Genomic DNA, 10372 nt, shown 5'->3' on the forward strand with positions numbered 1-10372 from the left:
CGATACCACTGACGATAGTTCCTCAAACTGCAACTCCTTTCGGGAAATGTGTATGTAAATGTCTGCTGTCATTACCTCACCCACATGGTGCGATGTTGGCACGTCAGTCAAACGGCAATTAGGTGCTTCTACCGGAAAAGCCATAGTAGCTGTGTATTGCATTGATGTGTATAGCATTTGTCTGCTTGACTAATTATTGACCTTTGTCAGTACAGGCTACAAGAAAGGCACATACATTTGAAATACTAAAGATGTGTATTGGATATGTCCGCTTCTATAATTAAACACCTGTGTATACCTAGTCTACAAGAAAAGCACGTAGCGATGTATTATATAGATGTGTTTTGGATAAAACCATACATGTGCATTCAAAATGTTTCACACTTGGGATTTTATTGTAAGTAAATATATATATATATAGTTATTGCAAATGCACCAGAGAAACCACGCTTTTTTAATAGACAATATCGAAAGAAATTTTTTCCAAGTTTCTTGAATTTTTTTCTTAACATCATTGATGTTTGTCCTTAATTCAGTAAAATATTCATTTAGGTTTTCCATCTTTTCGACCACACCCTTCCCATTATCCGAAAGACTACAAATATAACTGCGAGTTGCTTCCTTCTGTCCATCTGAACTTTCGTCAGATATGACGATGGTATCTATTTGTGCAAATGAAAACATTTTAAATATTTTAATTATGTTGAACGAAGAAACAGGTTCGTTTCTACCACAATGTAAAGTACTTTTTACTCACCTCGGACACTACTAGAAATAACTTTATGTTGTTGTCCCTCTTGGTTTTTTCAATCAAGCTACCTTGTTGGTCCATAGCATCTGTAAAACAGGCGCCATTTTGGTTATTATAACGGAACAGGGTGCTCCTATCATTTCATAAAATGTTTACATGTCATTACAAGTACCTTCTTTATTGAAGCTTTAATTTTTCCAATTGCTCTGCTACTTTTATAACCACCACACCTTCTTCCACTTTTACCTTTTTCAGTAGCTACGCAACACATTTCTTTGTGCATTCGTCTTTCTATAAATAGTTTTAAAACTTTTTTAGTCTTACTAATAGTTATTTTTTAAACAAATCACTAACAAGGCCTTTTAATAGTTGTGCAACATTTTAGTACTTAGCACTTTTAATACTCACCTTTTTTATCCGTTAATTGCATTTCCTCTTCTCCATCCCCCTCCACTCCTTCATCAATTTTCTCACTTTGCTCCTGCACCAAAACCTGCTACTCATCCGCCATCTTCACTTGTCGCCAGACTGGCTCCTCTCTAATTTTACAAAAACAGACATGGGCATTTGTTTTTGATATGGATCAAACAGGCATGAATATGAATTTTTGCCAGAAATGTTCAGCCCTTTATTTAAATTTCTTCAGCATATCACTGCAAGGACCTCATATGTCATTTAAGTGTGTACAAAATCTTTTAAGAAGACAATATGACTGTCAAAAGTTGCTGCCCGGACGTTTGGTCTTCCACAAATTGTTTAAAACTTGTCCACTGTGTACACATGAATCGCCTGACCTTCAGTGGCAGGTACAAATGTTGTAGATAACACATGGGTCAGAAAATTCTCCAGTATGTACCTAGTCTAAAATAGTGCTGGCACTATATAAATAAAGATAATATTATTATTATTCTTCTTCTTATTATTATTACTATTATTATTATTATTATTAATAATAATAATAATAATAATGGGCCTGATTCATTAAGGAACTTAGGCAATATTTTTTTTTACTTAAGTCTCCTGGACAAAACCACGAAAAAAAATGAAAAGGGGTGAAATGAAAGGGGTGAAAATCAGTTTTCTATTTTGCACATAAGTTAAATACTGGCTGTTTTTCATGTAGCACACAAATACTTGATAGCTTATTTGTACACTGAAATTTAAAGTTGATATATGTGTGCTACATGAAAAAACAGACAGAATTTAACTTATGTGCAAAATAGAAAACTAATTTTCACCCCTCTCATTTTAACATGGTTTTGTCCAAGAGACTTAAGTAAGAAATGTCTTGCCTATGTTCCTAATGAATCAGGTCCAATAACATGATCATAAGGGAAACACTCTCATTTGTATCTTGTATCTTCAATTTATTTTTGTGAACTATATTTTAATTGTCAGTGAATCAAATAACTATTAATCAGTTTGATTTTCAAACATTCTTAAGTATAATCGTGATTCTGGGCAAAAATCCCTTGGCGCAGTCTGAACCAGAAAAAAAAGATTTATAGTGTTTATCCCTTTTTGAATAGAGGTGAAAAGTTATTTTAACTATAAAACATGTCACCTATGTTGGAGCCAGGGATTAAATAATATTTGTTTTTGTGTCAAACTCCCAGTGGATCATGACAAACTTTATGAACCATTGGTGATCATTGAATATGGTCACCTGGGCTTAGTAACATTAAGCTTTGAATCAATTTGTGTCTAGTTAAAATCTGGTGTATCTTGGTGAGTTTAAATTGGCATGAACTTTTCTTCATGTGAAGGAAAAAGAAAGAAAGAAAGTAATTATGTATTGCTATAAAAGATAATCCCAATCACGATGGTATTCATCTCTAATGAACTCAATTATGAGAGGAGCGATATAAATAGAATCTTCAGTGATATCCAGCATAATATTATTATTATTCTTTATTTATATGGCACCACAAGGTATCCGCAGCGCCGTACAAAATACAAAATTACAGTACAGACAGTATACCAGGGTACAACAGTACAGAGTAAAACGAGTATAACCAAGACTTCAATATCTCCAAGCATAGTAAGTAGAGTGGTGTATGAGAAGAAGAAATGAGATTGAGTCAGAAGGGAAGAACTTACATACTAAGAGGAGGGGAAACAGACTGCAGGCACGAGAGGAGTCAGTAGAGGGAATCAAGCGCAAGAGAATAGGTGAGGAGATTATATTCATGACATGAATATTATGAATATGTAAGAAAGACCAAACCCATTAAATCGATCTGATACTCCTGCCTGAACACATTCACCAGTACAAATCATACATAGTTCAAGAAGATAAAAGACACATTTTAGTCACCATATAATGGCATAGTTATAGTATATAATATATAGTATAGTATAGAAGAATATTAACATAGTGTCAATGTATATAAAGATCTCCAAAAAAATGCATCACTCTTTCAGAAAGTGTGAACTTGACAGAGTCAAGCAATGGAAAGAAATAAAACACTTCAAGGATTGAAATACAATGTTGCAAAGAAGATAATGTTCTATAAAGTTTATATTTCACAAAAGAATGTCATTACCTATATAGAGATCATCGGGCAGATTAACTAAAACTTCTAACAAGGAAAAGTGAAAGTATTGCCCATAGCAACCATTCACAATCTAGAGATTATTTATCTAGTACATTCTAGAAAATGAGAGCTAGAATCTGATTGGCTGCTAACACACACACACACACATATATATATATATATATATATATATATATATATATATATATATATATATATATATATGTATATACATATATATACATAGATATATATGATTTATTTTATAGTTCTATTTTGCATTTATCTTTACTAAAACTGCTGTTATATTTTAAGCCACATATATATATATATATATATATATATATATATATATATATATATATGTGTGTGTGTGTATATATATATATATGTGGCTTAAAATATAAGTTTTAGTAAAGATAAATGCAAAATAGAACTATAAAATAAATCCCAGCCTGTCTGACTCTAACTAATGCATTAGGGAATCCCTCTCTAAGCGTGGGAAGACCTAATATCCAGCCCACAAACAAACAGCAAGCGTCCAGTTTATTTCACTTACGATTGAATAGCAGTATTCTCTCTCTATGGAGGGTTCCAGTCTTTTTCCCCAGGTAACAAGAGATAGTGACTGAGCAAGCTGACAGCCTATTCATCTACAGCTTGCAGATGTAACTGCTCCTAAGCCTGCTATCTAACTCTCAGGTCAGAAGACCTGAAATGGGCCTAATGAATGGAGATTTTTCCTCTCTCTCCATCCACTGCAGGGAACCTTTTGATCCGGCTCTTAGTCAGAGGCAGGCTGGGCTGGGGGACAGTGGGGCTTCTGCCCCCCGGGCCAATCCTTTAGTGGGCTACCTTGGGCTGGGTCACTGGGCCATCTGCATTTTTTTTCCTTTAAAGTAAGCTGCTGAGTCCAAAGCTTTTGGAGAGCTGTCTGATTATTTAAACATTAGCCTCACAACCCATGCCAACATTTTAGATATTAAATGTAAAAAATTAAGAAAAAATATTTTTAGCCAAAATACACTGGCAAAATAAAAACACATAATCACACACACACATAGCGACATACAAAGAAATCAATATCAGACAGAGAGAGCAGGCTTACTGGCTAATTGGTTAATAAAATAGAGTTCTCTTTGTTATAAATGCTGCTTCATAATAGAGGAGATGCCAAACTCCACAAAGTGTAAGTACCTCAAAGTACACAACCTCATCCAAGAGGTAAATGTGTGTGCTTGCATTATCGAACTAGATCAGCCATATTAAATTGCTGATATATGCCATTCTCTTCTCTATATGACATACTACGTCGTTTAAACACACACTTATAGATGCACACAGGTTTACTTGCTCCATTCTATTTAAATCACTGCTACGGCTATAGTCCAGAGAAGAATACAATCTCAACAGTCCTTCTGTTCTGCTGTAATGATAGAACATGGTGTGAACTCTCTAATTGAATGTCTGCATACAGGTCTACAATGGCTTGCAATTCCGCAAACACGCCCTTACTATACTAAGCCCTACATTAGAATGGCGCAAGCAGGAATATGTGCAACTCAGCATAGGCCTAGCTATTTATGGATTTTTTTTCATTGGTATGCGCATAGTGAAATCACGTAATTTGTGCTACGCAAATTGGTGTAGGTTCAACACTGCATCAGTCCCATTGTGTGTCACTACACTTTTTTTTTATATTTAATATGTGCTCTATTTCTAGTCTTCAATGTTCTGCAAATCTTTCTAACATATTGGAAGCCAAAGGGTCACTCCAATAAATTTATCAAAAGGTACGATTGTAATTTATATTGTTCTTAATGGTATACAACCTTTTGCTAATTTTGGAACAGATTTCCTTTGTTGTAAAATCTAATTTGCATGCTTTGCTAAAGGGGCATGGAAAAAACCTATTCTGATTTCTTCTACTCTGTATTTTTGTTTATCAAACTCTGTATTGGGACTATAGTGGCCAGACTATTGTTGTTTTAAATTCAAGGCTTCTTGGAAAATAACTTGAAGTTTATGTTGGGAAAGGTCCTTTAATATGGAGTCTTTGAAAAGTATAGCCCAGTATCTATTGAAACATGTTCTGACTTGTGTAGATTGGCCAGCATGCTGCGTTATCAATGGAAGAAATTAGACTTTATACTCTTTCTGTTCCTTATTTATTTTATATCCAAAAAATTAATCTTGATTTAGGACGCTGACTTCATCCAAGCATTCCTCCCGGTAATCTTTTTAGTAAAGATTTTTTTTAAAACTGACCTCTAGGGATATTTTTTATCCATTTTGGAAGGGAGAAAGAAGTTGTTAGCATCTACTTTCTTAAAGTGCATCAATCTTTTAGGGTCTTCCTCCGATACATAGATTTCAAAGTCAAGAAAAAGTATTGGAAGTGAAATTTAAGATTGTTTTCATGAAAATTGGTATACTACAAAAAGATTTCCAATTAACTGAAATTCCTTTTTCAAATAAAATAACATCATCAATATATTACATACATAGTTGCATAGTTGATGAGGTTTAAAAAAAGACACCAGTCCACAAAGTTCAACCTATTTTGAATCTCCTGCGATCCCTCACTTATATTTGAATATTGATCCAGATTAAGCAACCACCAATCTGTTTCAATCGGGAAAAATCCCTCCAGACCCTTAATTAACGGTCGTATCCCTGAATACACTCTTCCGCTTAAAATTTGTCTAACCCTTTCTTAAACATATCAGTTAAATCTGCCATCACAACCTTCCTTGGCAGTGAATTCCATATCTTGACAGCCCTTACTGTAAAGAATCCTTTCCTTTGCTAGTTGTGAAACCTCCTCTCCCCTAAGCTTGCAGGGTTACCGCGAGTCCTGTGTATAGTCCTTGGGGTAAAAAGTTCCCATGAAAGCTCTCTGTGTTGACCCTTAGGGGGGGATTCAATTGGCTGCGTTACTGTAAAAAGTAACGTGGCCCGCGCACTATTACCGTTATTACGGTAATAGTGCATGAAAATACCATTACTACAGTAGTTTCAATGCCGGCTCTTTGCTGGGAGCTGCGAGCAGAAAGCTGGGCTAAACTTACTATAATAATGATAATAAGTTTAGCGCGGCGATACTCTGGGGAGGTATTGAATTCAACCCGTACTGTATTTGTACATAGTAATCATATCCCGTTTTAGACACCTCTTTTCTAAAGTTAACATGCCTAAACTGGCTAACCTTTTCTCATAACTTAATGACTTCATACCCTTCATCAATTTTGTCGCCCTTCTCTGAACCCTTTCTAGTTCCAAAATATCTTTTTTTATAGATATGTGCCCAGAACTGTACTCCGTATTCAAGATGAGGTCTTACCAACAGTTTATACATTGGCAAAATTACACTGTCTTCCTTGCATCTATGCCCCTTTTTATGTTTGCCAATACTTTATTTGCCCTTTCTGCTGCGTGACATTGAGCACTATTTCTAAGTCTACTGTCTACCAGCACTCCCAAATCCTTTTCCATTATAGATTCCTCTAAATTAATCCCATTTAATTTATATATTGCATGCTTGTTTTTGATCCCTTAATGCATAAGCTTACATTTATAAATAAATAAATAGATGATGATAATGATTTATCAATGTTAAAGCTCATATTCCATTTGGCCGTCCAATCCTCCAGTTTATTTAAATCCCTCTGTAGAGAAATTACATCTTTCTCTGATTTTATTACCTTACAAAGTTTAATGTCATCTGCAAAAATGGAAACTTTACTCTCTAAACCATCACCATCATTAATAAATATATTAAAAAGGAATGGTCCCAGCAGGGATCCTTGAGGTACTCCATTTAAAACTTTTAACCAATTAGAAAATGTTCCATTTATCACAACTCTCTGTTCCCTACCAGTTTTCGACCCAAGTACAAGTTTTGTTTCCTAGACCCAGTTCCCTTATTTTGTAGACTAACCTTTTATGTGGCACTGTATGAAAGGCCTATATAAAATCTAAGTAGACCACATCTACTGTACTACCATGGCCTAAGTTCCCAATAGCTTTCTCATAGAAACTAATTAGATTAGTTTGGCATGATCTATCCCTTACAAATCCATGCTGATTCTCACTAATAATCTTATTGTGCACCAAGTAATCTTTAATACTATCCCTTAATATACCTTCCAGTAGTTTCCCCACTATTGATGTCAGGCTTACGGGTCTATAATTCCCTGGTGTGATCTCGTCTCCTTTTTAAACAACGGCACCACATCTGCTATTCACCAGTCCCTTGGTACTGAGCCTGATGAGATTGAATCTATGAAAATTAAGAATAGTAGTCTGGCTATTTCTGAGCTTAGCTCCATAAGAACCCTTGGGTGTATGCTATCTGGACCTGCAGCTTTATTTATCTTAATATTCTTCAGTTGTCTTTGGACTTCTACTTTGTCAGCCAAGTATTAATTAATGGTAAGGTTTAATTTCCGTTTTTATGTATTATTCCTATCATTTGTTCCTTTCTAGTAAATACTGAAGAAAATAAAGTGTTTAATACATCTGCTTTTTCCTTAGTATCATTTATCAATTCAGCCATCTCACTTCTTAGGAGTCCCAGATTATTTTTTTTAATCCTTTTGCCATTTATATACTTAAAAACCTTTTTAGAGTGTGTCTTACTTTCTTTTGCAACTTGTTTTTCATTTTCTTATTTAGTCAATCGAATTTCCTTTTTGAATGTTTTATTGCATTCCTTGTTCCTACGGAATGACTCCTCAGACCCTTCAGACTTAAACAATTTAAATACATGCTTCTTTCTTTAGATTTTTTCCTTTACCTTTTTATTTAGCCACATTTATTTAGCCACATCATTGGTTTAGACTTAATTATTTTACATTTATTTCCCATAGGAATTAACTTATACATGTATGTTTCCAACAACATTTTAAAGACAGACCACTTTTCTTCTGTATTTTTTCCTTCAAAATCTTTTTCTCAGTCTATGCACTTTATAGACTCCTTTAGCATATTAAATTTTGCCTTTCTAAAGTTTAAAAACCTAGTTGATCCCTTATACTGTTGCTTCTGAAAACCAATGTCAAATGAGATCATATTATGATCACTGTTTACCGAGTGCTCCCTTACTTGAATATTTGATATTACGTCTACATTATTTGTTATTACTAGGTCCAATGCAGGCTGGTTCCTTGTTGGTTCCTCTACTAATTGGGACATGTATTGGTCTTTTAGCGTGCTCAGATATCTGTTGCCCCTAGCTGTACTGCAGGTCTCAGTACTCCAATCAATGTCCGGATAATTAAAATCCCCCATTATTAAAACTTTACCTAGTTGTGTAGCCTTTTTAATTTGCTGTAGAAGTCGAACTTCCTCAATCATACAATTTATCAGACAGTTTATAGCATATTCCTATCAGCAACTTCTCTTAACTTTTTCCTCCACTGGATATTTCCATCCACAATGCCTCTATATTATCACCAATGTTCTTGTAAATAACTTCCTGAATACTTGGTTTTAACTCTGGCTTAATATAAAGACATACTCCTCCTCCCCTTTTATTTACCATATCCTTCCTGAAGAGAGTATAGCCTTCCAAGTTGACTTCTCAGTGATGTGTATCATCCCACCAGGTCTCCGTAATACCTATAATATCATATTGCTCATTCATTGCTACTAGTTCTGACTCCCCCATTTTACCTGTCAGGCTTCTTGCATTTGCAAGCATGCACTTAAGTCTATTGCCTCCCTTAGGTATTAATTTTTGCTTTAACAGAGGCCTCTCCTTATCGGCTATGCTTCCCTTTCCCCCCTCTCCACCCCCTTGACTCTTGTTAAATTCTTCCTTACTACTCTCAATGTCTATCCTATAAATACTTGCTTGCCCCTCCGCTCCCCCCGACGCCTAGTTTAAAATCTCCTCCAACCTTCTAACCATCCTCTTCCCTAGCACAGCAGCCCCCTCCTCATTTAGGTGCAATCCTTCTCAACAATAAAGATGGCAACTGACCGAGAAACAGCAAAGTGCTTTAAGAATTCAATACCCCCCTTCCTACACCAATATTTTAGTCACGCACTAACCTCTCTAATCTTCCGCTGCCTCTCTGGACTAGGACGTGGCACAGGTAGTATTTCAGAAAATACTACCTTGGATGTCCTTGCCTTAAGTTTGAGACCTATGTCCCTGAAATCATTCTTTGGGACACCCCTTCTTCCTCTAACTAGGTCATTGGTGCCAACATGCACTACAACCGCTGGGTCATTCCCAGCCCCTCCCAACCATCTGTCCACCTGATTCACAATATGTTGAGCCCGATCACCCAGGAGGCAACACACTGTTTGGCATGGTAACAGATTGCCCTATTTACCTTCCTAATAATTGAATCCCCTACCACCACCATCTGCCCAAGTACCTGAGTAACTTTGGTCCCCTTTATGCTGGAGAGACCGTTCCCCTAGTTGCTAGAGGAAGCAGTCTCACCCAACTTCACCATAGGCTAGTTTGCATCTAAGAGCTTTTTATTTTCAGATTAATTGTTTTTACATAACCCCCTAAAAAGATTGACATAACTTGGTGCAAACTTAGCCACCATAGGTGTCCGTTGAATCAGCAGATAAAGGATCTGATTCATTAGGGAATGTAAGTCCGAATACGTGCTATATTTTGCATTAAAATGCTCTATGTAGGCCCAGAAATGAACTATATGCCAGTAAACGCAAGGACATACAATTCATCTTTGAATGCAAATGAAACTTTTGACAGCCTATAGTTTCAAGGGTAGGGGTGTATGTACATAGTCAATGTACAGTAAGGGCGTGCCAAGGTTGAACTCATGCACATTAGTCCAATTCAAGCTCTGGGCATCTCTGAGATGCGTGATTTTTTTTGCCGATTGATAGTGATGACGGTCACGTATGCAGTATTTTTATTAATGACTATATAATTAACAGATGTTAATGTATTTTATTTATCTGTGCATCCTGAGTTTATATTGCACATATGCATTGTGCGTATCCTGCATTGTGTTTTTTTCTGTCTGCATAGGGCAAGAGCCATATAGGCAGAGCGTACCTAGACCCGTATTGAATTAGAAAGGTTTCTTGAGAT

This window comes from Mixophyes fleayi, chromosome 7, assembly GCF_038048845.1.
Source record: "Mixophyes fleayi isolate aMixFle1 chromosome 7, aMixFle1.hap1, whole genome shotgun sequence".
In the NCBI taxonomy this organism is placed as follows: domain Eukaryota; kingdom Metazoa; phylum Chordata; class Amphibia; order Anura; family Limnodynastidae; genus Mixophyes; species Mixophyes fleayi.